Source organism: Pseudophryne corroboree, chromosome 6 (genome assembly GCF_028390025.1).
Source record: "Pseudophryne corroboree isolate aPseCor3 chromosome 6, aPseCor3.hap2, whole genome shotgun sequence".
NCBI classification, from domain to species: domain Eukaryota; kingdom Metazoa; phylum Chordata; class Amphibia; order Anura; family Myobatrachidae; genus Pseudophryne; species Pseudophryne corroboree.
In genome coordinates, this window is record NC_086449.1 from 474,984,091 (window position 1) to 475,001,139 (window position 17,049).

Here is a 17,049-nt window from a genome sequence, read left to right on the forward strand (position 1 = left end):
TGCATTTCATTTTTGCACAGTTTGCTGACCACCAGTATATAATATATAGCATTACGGTACAGTAGGCCACTGCTGTACCTACCTCTGTGTCGTCAAGTATACTATCCGTCCATACCTGTGGTGCATTTCATTTTTGCACAGTTTGCTGACCACCAGTATATAATATATAGCATTACGGTACAGTAGGCCACTGCTGTACCTACCTCTGTGTCGTCAAGTATACTATCCATCCATACCTGTGGTGCATTTCATTTTTGCACAGTTTGCTGACCACCAGTATATAATATATAGCATTACGGTACAGTAGGCCACTGCTGTACCTACCTCTGTGTCGTCAAGTATACTATCCATCCATACCTGTGGTGCATTTAATTTTTGCACAGTTTGCTGACCACCAGTATATAATATATAGCATTACGGTACAGTAGGCCACTGCTGTACCTACCTCTGTGTCGTCAAGTATACTATCCATCCATACCTGTGGTGCATTTCAGTTTTGCACAGTTTGCTGACCACCAGTATATAATATATAGCAGTATAATATATAGCAGTACCAGTGGCGTAACTACTGCCCCCGCAGTCCTCGCGGTGGCTTGGGGCGAGGGGCTGCGGGGGCGCCACTGACTTTGCACAGATTGACATTGTGCTTTATTGCTTAATTGTGGGGAGGACTGGGGAGCAGCTGTATAATATAGGAGGAGTACAGTGCAGAGTTTTGCTGATCAGTGACCACCAGTTTTATCCGTTCTCTGCCTGAAAAAAACGCTCCTTATCTGTGCTCAGTGTGCTGCATATATCTGTGCTCACACTGCTTAATTGTGGGGACTGGGGAGCAGCTGTATTATATAGCAGGAGTACAGTGCAGAGTTTTGCTGACAGTGACCACCAGTATACGTTGTCTGACTGAAAAACACTCCATATCTGTGCTCAGTGTGCTGCTTTATTGTGGGGACTGGGGACCACGAGTATAATATATATAGGAGAAGTACAGTGCAGAGTTTTGCTGACCAGTGACCACCAGTATATGTTGTCTGCCTGAAAAACACTCCATATCTGTGCTGCATTGTAGACAGTATATAGTAGGAGTACAGTGCATAATTTTGCTGACCAGCAGTATATAATATATAGCATTACGGTACAGTAGGCCACTGCTGTACCTACCTCTGTGTCGTTAAGTATACTATCCATCCATACCTGTGGTGCATTTCATTTTTGCACAGTTTGCTGACCACCAGTATATAATATATAGCATTACGGTACAGTAGGCCACTGCTGTACCTACCTCTGTGTCGTCAAGTATACTATCCGTCCATACCTGTGGTGCATTTCATTTTTGCACAGTTTGCTGACCACCAGTATATAATATATAGCATTACGGTACAGTAGGCCACTGCTGTACCTACCTCTGTGTCGTCAAGTATACTATCCATCCATACCTGTGGTGCATTTCATTTTTGCACAGTTTGCTGACCACCAGTATATAATATATAGCATTACGGTACAGTAGGCCACAGCTGTACCTACCTCTGTGTCGTCAAGTATACTATCCATCCATACCTGTGGTGCATTTAATTTTTGCACAGTTTGCTGACCACCAGTATATAATATATAGCATTACGGTACAGTAGGCCACTGCTGTACCTACCTCTGTGTCGTCAAGTATACTATCCATCCATACCTGTGGTGCATTTCAGTTTTGCACAGTTTGCTGACCACCAGTATATAATATATAGCAGTACCAGTGGCGTAACTACTGCCCCCGCAGTCCTCGCGGTGGCTTGGGGGCGAGGGGCTGCGGGGGCGCCACTGACTTTGCACAGATTGACATGCGGACGAGCGTCCGCATGTCAATCTGCGGTCTCCCTCCCTGCTGTAAGGACTTGGAGGGACACGGAGCGCATAGCGCGTCTCTCCTGTGTCCCTCCTGGCTCTCCCCCGGCCGGTCTAAGTGCCGTTCGTGAGCTCTGATTGGCTCACGAACCGGCATTCCTTTATTAGACTTGCCGGGGGAGAGCCAGGAGGGACACAGGAGAGACGCGCTATGCGCTCAGTGTCCCTCCAACACAAAGGTGCGGGGAAGGGGGGGGGAGAGGAGAGCAGGCACTGGGCGCATATACCTGGCGCTGGGGGCATATACCTGGCACTGTGGGGGAATATCTGGCACTGGGGGCATATACCTGGCACTGGGGGCATATACCTGGCACTGTGGGGGTAGATCTGGCACTGGGGGCATATACCTGGCACTGGGGGCATATACCTGGCACTGTGGGGGAAGATCTGGCACTGGGGGCATATACCTGGCACTGGGGGCATATACCTGGCACTGTGGGGGAAGATCTGGCACTGGGGGCATATACCTGGCACTGGGGGCATATACCTGGCACTGTGGGGGCATATACCTGGCACTGGGGGCATATACCTGGCACTGTGGGGGAAGATCTGGCACTGGGGGCATATACCTGGCACTGGGGGCATATACCTGGCACTGTGGGGGTAGATCTGGCACTGGGGGCATATACCTGGCACTGGGGGCATATACCTGGCACTGTGGGCATATACCTGGCACTGGGGGCATATACCTGGCACTGTGGGGGAAGATCTGGCACTGGGGGCATATACCTGGCACTGGGGGCATACACCTGGCACTGTGGGGGTAGATCTGGCACTGGGGGCATATACCTGGCACTGGGGGCATATACCTGGCACTGTGGGGGAAGATCTGGCACTGAGGGCATATACCTGGCACTGGGGGCATATACCTGGCACTGTGGGGGTAGATCTGGCACTGGGGGCATATACCTGGCACTGGGGGCATATACCTGGCACTGTGGGGGAAGATCTGGCACTGGGGGCATATACCTGGCACTGTGGGGGAAGATCTGGCACTGGGGGCATATACCTGGCACTGGGGGCATATACCTGGCACTGTGGGGGTAGATCTGGCACTGGGGCATATACCTGGCACTGGGGGCATATACCTGGCACTGTGGGCATATACCTGGCACTGGGGGCATATACCTGGCACTGTGGGGGAAGATCTGGCACTGGGGGCATATACCTGGCACTGGGGGCATATACCTGGCACTGTGGGGGAAGATCTGGCACTGGGGGCATATACCTGGCACTGGGGGCATATACCTGGCACTGTGGGGGTAGATCTGGCACTGGGGGCATATACCTGGCACTGGGGGCATATACCTGGCACTGTGGGCATATACCTGGCACTGGGGGCATATACCTAGCAATGTGGGGGAAGATCTGGCACTGGGGGCATATACCTGGCACTGGGGGCATATACCTGGCACTGTGGGGGAAGATCTGGCACTGGGGGCATATACCTGGCACTGTGGGGGAATATCTGGCACTGGGGGCATATACTTGGCACTGTGGGGGAATATCTGGCACTGGGGGCATATACCTGGCACTGTGGGGGAATATTTGGCACTGGGGGGAGCAGGCACTGAGGGGGCATATGTGGCACTGTGGGGGAAGATCTGGCACTGTGGGGGAAGATCTGGCACTGGGGGCATATACCTGGCACTGGGGGCATATACCTGGCACTGTGGGGGAAGATCTGGCACTGGGGGCATATACCTGGCACTGGGGGCATATACCTGGCACTGTGGGGGAAGATCTGGCACTGGGGGCATATACCTGGCACTGGGGGCATATACCTGGCACTGTGGGGGAAGATCTGGCACTGGGGGCATATACCTGGCACTGTGGGGGAGCAGGCACTGAGGGGGCATATGTGGCACTGTGGAGGAATATTTGGCACTGGGGGTAGCAGGCACTGAGGGGGCATATGTGGCACTGGGGGAGGGGTATATTTGGCACTGGGGGCATGTACCTGGCACTGGGGGCATATACCTGGCACTGTGGGGGAATATCTGGCACTGGGGGCATATGTGGCACTGGGAGCACGGCACTAGCAACAAGCACTGCCCCCTAGCAACGAGCATGACACCCAGTGTATGAAACCCCTGGCAACGAGCATGACACCCAGTGCATGAAACCCCTGGCAACGAGCATGACACCCTGAGCATGAAAACCCCTGGCACCATGCATGGAACCAAGAGCATGAAACCCCTGGCAACGAGCAGGTAATTTAAAAGTAATTAGAAGCCTTACTGTAGAACTTAATGTGTAATGGGCATTACGGTGTGTGGCATAATGTATCACGGACATTGCGGTGTGTGTCATAATGTGTCGGGCATTACGGTGTGTTGTATACTATATCACGGGCATTGTGGTATGTGGTATAATGTCTCAGGATCATTGTGGTGTGTGTCATACTGTGTCACAGACATTGTATGTGCTATAATGTATCAGGGGCATTGCAGTGTGTAGCATAATGTATAACGGGCATTGCGATTCCTGTCATAATGTGTCACAGGCATTACGGTGTGTGGCATAATGTGTCGGGGGCATTACAGTGTGTGCATATTGTGTCATGTGCATTGTTGTGTGTGGCATAATGTCTAAGGGCCATTGCAGTATGTGGAATAATGTATACTGGGCATTACTATAAGGAGGAAAAATGACAAATAATGTAAGGGGCATGAATCAGGATTATTTTTCTTTCCTGTGGTGGCTAACGTCTGGGCGTGCAGGTTGCAAAACTGGGGTATAAGGTAGTCTTTTCCTGCAATACCACGCCCCTTTACGCGAAGCCACGCCCATTTTAACAAAACCACACCCCCTTTTTGGCGGCGCTGACCACCAGTATATAATATATAGCATTACGGTACAGTAGGCCACTGCTGTACCTACCTCTGTGTCATCAAGTATACTATCCATCCATACCTGTGGTGCATTTCAGTTGTGCGCAGTATAGTAGGCAATTGCTATTGATACTGGCATATAATTCCACACATTAAAAAATGGAGAACAAAAATGTGGAGGTTAAAATAGGGAAAGATCAAGATCCACTTCCACCTCGTGCTGAAGCTGCTGCCACTAGTCATGGCTGAGACGATGAAATGCCATCAACGTCGTCTGCCAAGGCCGATGCCCAATGTCATAGTAGAGAGCATGTAAGATCCAAAAAACAAAAGTTCAGTAAAATGACCCAAAAATCAAAATTGAAAGCGTCTGATGAGAAGCGTAAACTTGCCAATATGCCATTTACGACACGGAGTGGCAAGGAACGGCTGAGGCCCTGGCCTATGCTCATGGCTAGTGGTTCAGATTCACATGAGGATGGAAGCACTCATCCTCTCGCTAGAAAAATGAAAAGACTTAAGCTGGCAAAAGCACAGCAAAGAACTGTGCATTCTTCTAAATCACAAATCCCCAAGGAGAGTCCAATTGTGTCGGTTGCGATGCCTGACCTTCCCAACACTGGATGGGAAGAGCTTGCGCCTTCCACCATTTGCACGCCCCCTGCAAGTGCTGGAAGGAGCACCCGCAGTCCAGTTCCTGATAGTCAAATTGAAGATGTCAGTGTTGAAGTACACCAGGATGAGGATATGGGTGTTGCTGGCGCTGGGGAGGAAAATGACAAGGAGGATTCTGATGGTGAGGTGGTTTGTTTAAGTCAGGCACCCGGGGAGACACCTGTTGTCCGTGGGACGAATATGGCCATTGACATGCCTGGTCAAAATCCCAAAAAAATCAGCTATTCGGTTTGGAATTATTTCAACACAAATGCGGACAACAGGTGTCAAGCCGTGTGTTGCCTTTGTCAAGCTGTAATAAGTAGGGGTAAGGACGTTAACCACCTAGGAACATCCTCCCTTATACGTCACCTGGACCGCATTCATCAGAAGTCAGTGACAAGTTCAAAAACTTTGGGTGACAGCGGAAGGAGTCCACTGACAACTAAATCCCTTCCTCTTGTAACCAAGCTCCTGCAAACCACACCATCAACTCCCTCAGTGTCAATTTCCTCCTTACACAGGAAAGCCAGTAGTCCTGCAGGCCATGTCACTGGCAAGTCTGACGAGTCCTCTCCTGCCTGTGATTCCTCCGATGCATCCTTGAGTGTAACGCCTACTGCTGCTGGCGCTGCTGTTGTTGCTGCTGGGAGTCAATCGTCATCCCAGAGGGGAAGTCGGAAGACCACTTGTATTACTTCCAGTAAGCAATTGACTGTCCAACAGTCCTTTGCGAGGAAGATGAAATATCACAGCAGTCATCCTGCTGCAAAGCGGATAACTCAGGCCTTGGCAGCCTGGGCAGTGAGAAACATGGTTCCGGTATCCACCGTTAATTCAGAGGCAACTAGAGACTTGATTGAGGTACTGTGTCCCCGGTACCAAATATCATCTAGATTCCATTTCTCTAGGCAGGCGATACCGAAAATGTACACAGACCTCAGAAAAAGAGTCACCAGTGTCCTAAGAAATGCAGTTGTACCCAATGTCCACTTAACCATGGACATGTGGACAAGTGGAGCAGGGCAAACTCAGGACTATATGACTGTGAGAGCCCACTGGGTAGATGTATTGCCTCCCGCAGCAAGAACAGCAGCGGCGGCACCAGTAGCAGCATCTCGCAAACGCCAACTCGTTCCTAGGCAGGCACCGCTTTCCAGAAGAGGCACACAGCTGACAACCTCTTACGGAAACTGAGGAACATCATCGCAGAATGGCTTACCCCAATTTTTGCACAGTTTGCTGACCACCAGTATATTATATATAGCATTACGGTACAGTAGGCCACTGCTGTACCTACCTCTGTGTCATCAAGTATACTATCCATCCATACCTGTGGTGCATTTCATTTTTGCACAGTTTGCTGACCACCAGTATATAATATATAGCATTACGGTACAGTAGGCCACTGCTGTACCTACCTCTGTGTCATCAAGTATACTATCCATCCATACCTGTGGTGCATTTCAGTTGTGCGCAGTATAGTAGGCCATTGCTATTGATACTGGCATATAATTCCACACATTAAAAAATGGAGAACAAAAATGTGGAGGTTAAAATAGGGAAAGATCAAGATCCACTTCCACCTCGTGCTGAAGCTGCTGCCACTAGTCATGGCTGAGACGATGAAATGCCATCAACGTCGTCTGCCAAGGCCGATGCCCAATGTCATAGTAGAGAGCATGTAAAATCCAAAAAACAAAAGTTCAGTAAAATGACCCAAAAATCAAAATTGAAAGCGTCTGATGAGAAGCGTAAACTTGCCAATATGCCATTTACGACACGGAGTGGCAAGGAACGGCTGAGGCCCTGGCCTATGCTCATGGCTAGTGGTTCAGATTCACATGAGGATGGAAGCACTCATCCTCTCGCTAGAAAAATGAAAAGACTTAAGCTGGCAAAAGCACAGCAAAGAACTGTGCATTCTTCTAAATCACAAATCCCCAAGGAGAGTCCAATTGTGTCGGTTGCGATGCCTGACCTTCCCAACACTGGACGGGAAGAGCTTGCGCCTTCCACCATTTGCACGCCCCCTGCAAGTGCTGGAAGGAGCACCCGCAGTCCAGTTCCTGATAGTCAAATTGAAGATGTCAGTGTTGAAGTACACCAGGATGAGGATATGGGTGTTGCTGGCGCTGGGGAGGAAATTGACAAGGAGGATTCTGATGGTGAGGTGGTTTGTTTAAGTCAGGCACCCGGGGAGACACCTGTTGTCCGTGGGACGAATATGGCCATTGACATGCCTGGTCAAAATCCCAAAAAAATCAGCTATTCGGTGTGGAATTATTTCAACACAAATGCGGACAACAGGTGTCAAGCCGTGTGTTGCCTTTGTCAAGCTGTAATAAGTAGGGGTAAGGACGTTAACCACCTAGGAACATCCTCCCTTATACGTCACCTGGACCGCATTCATCAGAAGTCAGTGACAAGTTCAAAAACTTTGGGTGACAGCGGAAGGAGTCCACTGACAACTAAATCCCTTCCTCTTGTAACCAAGCTCCTGCAAACCACACCATCAACTCCCTCAGTGTCAATTTCCTCCTTACACAGGAAAGCCAATAGTCCTGCAGGCCATGTCACTGGCAAGTCTGACGAGTCCTCTCCTGCCTGTGATTCCTCCGATGCATCCTTGAGTGTAACGCCTACTGCTGCTGGCGCTGCTGTTGTTGCTGCTGGGAGTCGATCGTCATCCCAGAGGGGAAGTCGGAAGACCACTTGTATTACTTCCAGTAAGCAACTGACTGTCCAACAGTCCTTTGCGAGGAAGATGAAATATCACAGCAGTCATCCTGCTGCAAAGCGGATAACTCAGGCCTTGGCAGCTTGGGCGGTGAGAAACGTGGTTTCGGTATCCACCGTTAATTCAGAGGCAACTAGAGACTTGATTGAGGTACTGTGTCCCCGGTACCAAATATCATCTAGATTCTATTTCTCTAGGCAGGCGATACCGAAAATGTACACAGACCTCAGAAAAAGAGTCACCAGTGTCCTAAAAAATGCAGTTGTACCCAATGTCCACTTAACCACGGACATGTGGACAAGTGGAGCAGGGCAAACTCAGGACTATATGACTGTGAGAGCCCACTGGGTAGATGTATTGCCTCCCGCAGCAAGAACAGCAGCGGCGGCACCAGTAGCAGCATCTCGCAAACGCCAACTCGTTCCTAGGCAGGCTACGCTTTGTATCACCGCTTTCCAGAAGAGGCACACAGCTGACAACCTCTTACGGAAACTGAGGAACATCATCGCAGAATGGCTTACCCCAATTGGACTCTCCTGGGGATTTGTGACATCGGACAACGCCAGCAATATTGTGCGTGCATTACATCTGGGCAAATTCCAGCACGTCCCATATTTTGCACATACATTGAATTTGGTGGTGCAGAATTATTTAAAAAATGACAGGGGCGTGCAAGAGATGCTGTCGGTGGCCCGAAGAATTGTGGGCCACTTTCGGCATTCAGCCACCGCGTGCCGAAGACTGTAGCACCACCAAACATTCCTGAACCTGCCCTGCCATCATCTGAAGCAAGAGGTGGTAACGAGGTTGAATTCAACCCTCTATATGCTTTAGAGGATGGAGGAGCAGCAAAAGGCCATTCAAGCCTATACATCTGCCCATGATATAGGCAAAGGAGGGGGAATGCACCTGACTCAAGCGCAGTGGAGAATGATTTCAACGTTGTGCAAGGTTCTGCAACCCTTTGAACTTGCCACACGTGAAGTCAGTTCAGACACTGCCAGCCTGAGTCAGGTCATTCCCCTCATCAGGCTTTTGCAGAAGAAGCTGGAGACATTGAAGGAGGAGCTAAAACAGAGCGATTCCGCTAGGCATGTGGGACTTGTGGATGGAGCCCTTCATTCGCTTAACCAGGATTCACGGGTGGTCAATCTGTTGAAATCAGAGCACTACATTTTGGCCACCGTGCTCGATCCTAGATTTAAAACCTAAGTTGTATCTCTCTTTACGGCAGACACAAGTCTGCAGAGGTTCAAAGACCTGCTGGTGAGAAAATTGTCAAGTCAAGCGGAACGTGATCCATCAACATCTCCTCCTTCACATTCTCCCGCAACTGGGGGTGCGAGGAAAAGGCTAAGAATTCCGAGCCCACCCGCTGGCGGTGATGCAGGGCAGTCTGGAGCGAGTGCTGACATCTGGTCCGGACTGAAGAACCATCCAACGATTACTGACATGTCGTCTACTGTCACTGCATATGATTCTCTCACCATTTAAAGAATGGTGGAGGATTATATGAGTGACCGCATCCAAGTAGGCACGTCAGACAGTCCGTACGTATACTGGCAGGAAAAAGAGGCAATTTGGAGGCCCTTGCACAAACTGGCTTTATTCTACCTAAGTTGCCCTCCCCCCAGTGTGTACTCCGAAAGAGTGTTTAGTGCAGCCGCTCACCTTGTCAGCAATCTGCGTACGAGGTTACTTCCAGAAAATATAGAGAAGATGATGTTCATCAAAATGAATTATAATCAATTCCTCCGTGGAGACATTCACCAGCAGCAATTGCCTCCAGAAAGTACACAGGGACCTGAGATGGTGGATTCCAGTGGGGACGAATTAATAATCTGTGAGGAGGGGGATGTACACAGTGAAAGGGGTGAGGAATCGGAGGATGATGATGAGGTGGACATCTTGCCTCTGTAGAGCCAGTTTGTGCAAGGAGAGATTGATTGCTTCTTTTTTTGGTGGGGGCCCAAACCAACCAGTCATTTCAGTCACAGTCATGTGGCAGACCCTGTCGCTGAAATGATGGGTTCGTTAAAGTGTGCATGCCCTGTTTATACAACATAAGGGTGGGTGGGAGGGCCCAAGGACAATTCCATCTTGCACCTCTTTTTTCTTTCATTTTTGTTTGCATCATGTGCTGTTTGGGGACAATTTTTTTGGAAGTGCCATCCTGCCTGACACTGCAGTGCCACTCCTAGATGGGCCAGGTGTTTGTGTCGGCCACTTGGGTCGCTTAGCTTAGTCACACAGCGACCTTGGTGTGCCTCTTTTTTTCTTTGCATCATGTGCTGTTTGGGGACTATTTTTTTGAAGTGCCATCCTGCCTGACACTGCAGTGCCACTCCTAGATGGGCCAGGTGTTTGTGTCGGCCACTTGGGTCGCTTAGCTTAGTCACACAGCGACCTTGGTGCGCCTCTTTTTTTCTTTGCATCATGTGCTGTTTGGGGACTATTTTTTAAATCTGCCATCCTGTCTGACACTGCAGTGCCACTCCTAGATGGGCCAGGTATTTGTGTCGGCCACTTGGGTCGCTTAGCTTAGTCACACAGCGACCTCATTGCGCCTCTTTTTTTCTTTGCATCATGTGCTGTTTGGGGACTATTTTTTTGAAGTGCCATCCTGCCTGACACTGCAGTGCCACTCCTAGATGGGCCAGGTGTTTGTGTCGGCCACTTGTGTTGCTTAGCTTAGTCACACAGCAACCTTGGTGCGCCTCTTTTTTTCTTTGCATCATGTGCTGTTTGGGGACTATTTTTTTAATCTGCCATCCTGTCTGACACTGCAGTGCCACTCCTAGATTGGCCAGGTGTTTGTGTCAACCACTTGGGTCGCTTAGCTTAGTCACACAGCTACCTCATTGCGCCTCTTTTTTTCTTTGCATCATGTGCTGTTTGGGGACTATTTTTTTAATCTGCCATCCTGTCTGACACTGCAGTGCCACTCCTAGATGGGCCAGGTGTTTGTGTCGGCCACTTGTGTCGCTTAGCTTAGCCATCCAGCGACCTCGGTGCAAATTTTAGGACTAAAAATAATATTGTGAGGTGTGAGGTGTTCAGAATAGACTGAAAATGAGTGTAAATTATGGTTATTGAGGTTAATAATACTATGGGATCAAAATGACCCCCAAATTCTATGATTTAAGCTGTTTTTGAGGGTTTTTTGTAAAAAAACACCCGAATCCAAAACACACCCGAATCCGACAAAAAATTTTCAGGGAGGTTTTGCCAAAACGCGTCCGAATCCAAAACACGGCCGCGGAACCGAATCCAAAACCAAAACACAAAACCCGAAAAATGTCCGGTGCACATCACTAATTATAATCCTGATTAGTAATGTTTGGATAGTGCACCTGCAATCTTTCAATCTGTGCGTGGCACTAAAAATCTAAGTAGAATGTCTAAGTAGAACTTCTCCTTACTTTTACTTAGGGTGTGCAGTTTAGCCCCACCCCCATATGTTCTATAATGTGTATTTACATTTGAAGGTGGAGACTTCTTCAGCCTGGATTGGCACCCCTCCCACCTGCCCCTGATTGTTTTTTTAATTGAGAACTTTTGCATTTGCTGACTGCACATTGAACAGGGCACTATATTATACAATATAACATACAAAACCCAAACACAAGCCAGACCCTTGTTTGCTTAATACCTTTAAATGATTTAAAAAGTGAGGTGCACCGGAATTTTTTTGGGTTCTGTGTTTTGGTTTTGGATTCGGTTCCGCGGCCGTGTTTTGGATTCGGACGCGTTTTGGCAAAACCTCCCTGAAAATGTTTTGTCGGATTCGGGTGTGTTCTGGATTCGGGTTTTTTTTTTACAAAAAACCCTCAAAAACAGCTTAAATCATAGAATTTGGGGGTCATTTTGATCCCATAGTATTATTAACCTCAATAACCATAATTTCCACTCATTTCCAGTCTATTCTGAACACCTCACACCTCACACTATTATTTTTAGTCCTAAAATTTGCACCGAGGTCGCTGGATGGCTAAGCTAAGCGACCCAAGTGGCCGACACAAACACCTGGCCCATCTAGGAGTGGTACTGCAGTGTCAGACAGGATGGCAGATTTAAAAAATAGTCCCCAAACAGCACATGATGCAAAGAAAAAAAGAGGTGCAATGAGGTAGCTGTGTGACTAAGCTAAGCGACCCAAGTGGCCGACACAAACACCTGGCCCATCTAGGAGTGGCACTCCAGTGTCAGACAGGATGGCAGATTTAAAAAATAGTCCCCAAACAGCACATGATGCAAAGAAAAAAAGAGGTGCAATGAGGTAGCTGTGTGACTAAGCTAAGCGACCCAAGTGGCCGACACAAACACCTGGCCCATCTAGGAGTGGCACTACAGTGTCAGACAGGATGGCAGATTTAAAAAATAGTCCCCAAACAGCACATGATGCAAAGAAAAAAAGAGGTGCAATGAGGTAGCGGTGTGACTAAGCTAAGCGACCCAAGTGGCCGACACAAACACCTGGCCCATCTAGGAGTGGCACTGCAGTGTCAGACAGGATGGCAGATTTAAAAAATAGTCCCCAAACAGCACATGATGCAAAGAAAAAAAAAGGTGCAATGAGGTAGCTGTGTGACTAAGCTAAGCGACCCAAGTGGCCGACACAAACACCTGGCCCATCTAGGAGTTGCACTGCAGTGTCAGACAGGATGGCAGATTTAAAAAATAGTCCCCAAACAGCACATGATGCAAAGAAAAAAAGAGGTGCAATGAGGTAGCTGTGTGACTAAGCTAAGCGACCCAAGTGGCTGGCACAAACACCTGGCCCATCTAGGAGATGCACTGCAGTGTCAGACATGATGGCAGATTTAAAAAATAGTCCCCAAACAGCACATGATGCAAAGAAAAAAAGAGGTGCACCAAGGTCGCTGGATGGCTAAGCTAAGCGACCCAAGTGGCCGACACAAACATCTGGCCCATCTAGGAGTGGCACTGCAGTTTTCTAGCTAGAGGATGAGTGCTTCCATCCTCATGTGAATCTGAACCACTAGCCATGAACCTAGGCCAGGGCCTCAGCCATTCCTTGCCACTCCGTGTCGTAAATGGCATATTGGCAAGTTTATGCTTCTCATCAGACGCTTTTAATTTTGATTTTTGGGTCATTTTACTGAACTTTTGTAGTATACTTGACGACACAGAGGTAGAGCAGTGGACTACTGTACCGTACTGCTATATATATACTTGTGGTCAGCAAAATTCTACACTGTCCTCCTACTATATACTGCGCACAACTAAAATGCAGCACAGGTATGGATGCACAGTATACTTGACGACACAGAGGTAGAGCAGTGGACTACTGTACCGTACTGCTATATATATACTGGTGGTCAGCAAAATTCTGCACTGTCATCCTACTATATACTGCGCACAACTAAAATGCAGCACAGGTATGGATGCATAGTATACTTGACGACACAGAGGTTGAGCAGTGGACTACTGTACCGTACTGCTATATATATATATACTGGTGGTCAGCACAATTCTGCACTGTCCTCCTACTATATACTGCGCACAACTAAAATGCAGCACAGGTATGGATGCATAGTATACTTGACGACACAGAGGTAGAGCAGTGGACTACTGTACCGTACTGCTATATATATACTGGTGGTCAGCAAAATTCTGCACTATCCTCCTAATATATACTGCGCACAACTAAAATGCAGCACAGGTATGGATGCATAGTATACTTGACGACACAGAGGTAGAGCAGTGGACTACTGTACAGTACTGCTATATATATATACTGGTGGTCACTGCAAAATTCTGCACTGTCCTCCTACTATATACTACAATGCAGCACAGATATGGAGCGTTTTTCAGGCAGAGAATGTAGATATTTTCAGCACACTGAGCACAGATATTTGCAAGCACACTGAGCACAGATATTTACAGCACACTGAGCACAGATATTTGCAGCACACTGAACACAGAAACTGAGAGAATGCAGCCACGTCCTCTCGCTATCATCTCCAAAGCACGATTGAGAATGGCGGTGACACGCGGCTCCTTATATAGAATACGAATCTTGCGAGAATCCGACAGCGGGATGATGACGTTCGGGCGCGCTCGGGTTAACCGAGCAAGGCGGGAAGATCCAAGGCTGCCTCGGAACCGTGTAAAATGGGTGAAGTTCGGGGGGGTTCGGATCCCCAGGAACCGAACTCGCTCATCACTAGATTTAAGCAAGACCACCAAAAGGTGACATTCAATATCGTACAGACCATACATTGATATATGATATGTCAAATGTATAACATTTATATCCTCCTACACATAGTTTTAAACACACCTAACCCACGGTTTATATATATTTCATAACATAATTGAAATAGCAGGAAACTATATATATATATATATATATATATATATATAGCACGAGAACTGGATTGAGTAAGGATACTGTGTGTGGGATCAAATTGTTCAGGGTCACATAAGCAGTAATCTGATGGTTGTGAGGATATTGTTGCATACTGCTACAACAAGTTATTAGCAATACTGGATTCATGTATATTGCTGTATGATAATGTAGTGGGTTTGACTGGTCTTGGGGCGGGAACTCAGATGTAAACAACAGTAATCACATCTCAGGGACTTAGTCATCGCCCACCATTTGAGCCAACCAATAATCCCCAGTGTGCTGGATATGTCCCACCCCTGGACCAATAGCAGAATGCCCAGCTCCAGACATGTACCTTCTCCAATACACAGTATATAAGTATTTTCCCTTACTCAGGAATTCATTTGTTGCTGATTCTAAATGAAGATGACTATCCACTGAGCTAAGGGTGATGTATGCTGGCTGTAACTGTTTCCCATGTAACTGTAACTCTGTACCACTTACTTAGGCTTATATATGTTATACTGAATGATATACTGTACATATGTTATTTTGTATGCATATCTTTTAATATCAAATACATATATATCTCTGAGCATTGGACCTCAGTATACCATGTGTGCGACTACTTGCTTTCTCTTAAGGGACATAGTGCTGCAACATTTAGCGCACTGTTATCGTGTATGGTAATAAGACGCAACTTGCGTCTGCAGTATATAATAACACTGGTATGTAAATGGTTATTTAAAATAATGGAATTTCACAGTAACAATCATTAATTCACATACTTCCTCTATAATTCCCCTGTGTTCAAATAGATGGTGTAGCTCCCGACTCATTCCATTTCTACTGTAGTACTTCCTATTCCTACAGAGTCTTACCCTTGAAATGAGTCAGGGCTTGTTCATGATTTCTCCTCCCCATAAATAGAATATGTGAAAAGAAGAATAAACACATTAAAATACATATTAAAATGGGATGTATCACACATATACATGATATTAAAACTTATTCTAAAAACCACTTTAATTCAAATTCCATATTATGACCTTTGGGTTTCAATGTGTCTAATTCATATATCCATCTCATTTCATTTTTTGCCAGTGCTTTCTCAATATTTTTGTTTTTCCAATTCGCTTGGATCTGTTGTATTTCTAAAAACCGCTAAATTTCTCTTTCACACATATTGTGTTTATGGCAAAAATTATCTGAGAGTGGATGTTTGATTAGACTTTCTTATATTATAGACATGTTCAGATTATCTATTTTTTAGTTGTCTGGAAGTTTTTCCTATATTAATTAATCAATCCACATTTACATTCCAACAGGTAAATAACATTCCTTGCATGACAAGTGATGACATTTTATATCTTATATTTTTTTCCCTTCACTTCAAATTCTGTTATCTTCCTCTCTATATTTGGTTTGGTGGTGGTTCTGCACATCAAGCAGTGGCCACATCTATGAAACCCCTTATTACGATCTGTCCTCATGGTCATTTCAGGGAGGCTACTTTTAACCAAGCTATTTTTGAGGGACTTGGCTTATTTATATATGAATAGCATTTTTTTGGGAGACAATTACCTAAGATGGGATCATCCAAAAGTAGCTTCCAATTCTTTTTAAAGATGTGTTCAATTTTTTTTAAAATGTGCCCCATATTGTGTTTAAAATGTCCATTGATAGGTCGTTGTTTCTTCTTTTTTTCTACTAGGAGTTCTTTTCTTTCTAGATTTTCAATTTTCCTTTTAGCATCAGACAGAACATTATGTGAACATCCCTTTTCTTCAAACCTTGATGACATTTCTTCAAGTTGTATTTGCAGGACATCATCTTTTGTGCAATTTCTTTTTAGAAGCTTGTATTGTCCTAAAGGAATATTTTCTAACCAATGGATGTGGTGTTTACTATTCATTGTAATATATGAATTTGAGTCTGTGGATTCCTTTGTGTCTTAGTACATATTTCTCCCTTTTCTACAGTATATACAGTATATGATCAAATCCAGAAAGGTAAGGTCCCTTCGATTGGTATTGAACGTGAAATTAATTTTTAAAACAATCCTGATTGAGAGTGTCACAAAAAATTTAAGGGAGTCATTGTCCTCCGCCAAATGAAAAAACATCATCTATGAAACACCACCAGCATACTAGGTTTGCCCCCAGCTCTCTCCCCTCATCTATCGTGACTTTCTCCCAGTATGCTATAAATAAATAGCGGAAAACCTGGTACCCATGGCTGTCCCTTTCTGTTGTACATAGTAAGAGCCGTTAAAATAAAAATAATTATTGGTTACAATGAACGAAATGGAGTCCAAAATGGCGTTTTTCAGGTTTTCCAGATATTCACTGGTTCTTAAAAAGAATTCAAAGGCTTCTTTCCCTTTTTATCAATCAATTATTGTGTAACGTGAACTGACATCAGTACTTATTGGTGTATAGATTTCTGCCCATTTAATATTTTCCAATTTGCGCAGGACATTTATTATTTATTTATTAACAGTTTCTTATATAGTGCAGCAAATTCTGTTGCGCTTTACAATTGGAAAGAACAATGATATAACAAACTGGGTGATA

General features: G+C 46.2%; 1 long non-coding RNA gene across 1 annotated transcript in view; it reads left to right on the forward strand.

The window, feature by feature from the left end:
* LOC134932641 (uncharacterized) overlaps positions 1-16,306 on the forward strand; it is a 32,261-nt gene extending 15,955 nt beyond the window's left edge. The window contains exon 3 of the long non-coding RNA XR_010179433.1: positions 16,188-16,306. This is a non-coding gene — a long non-coding RNA (uncharacterized LOC134932641). The remainder of the gene's footprint in view (positions 1-16,187) is intronic.
* Positions 16,307-17,049: the final 743 nt, after the last annotated feature.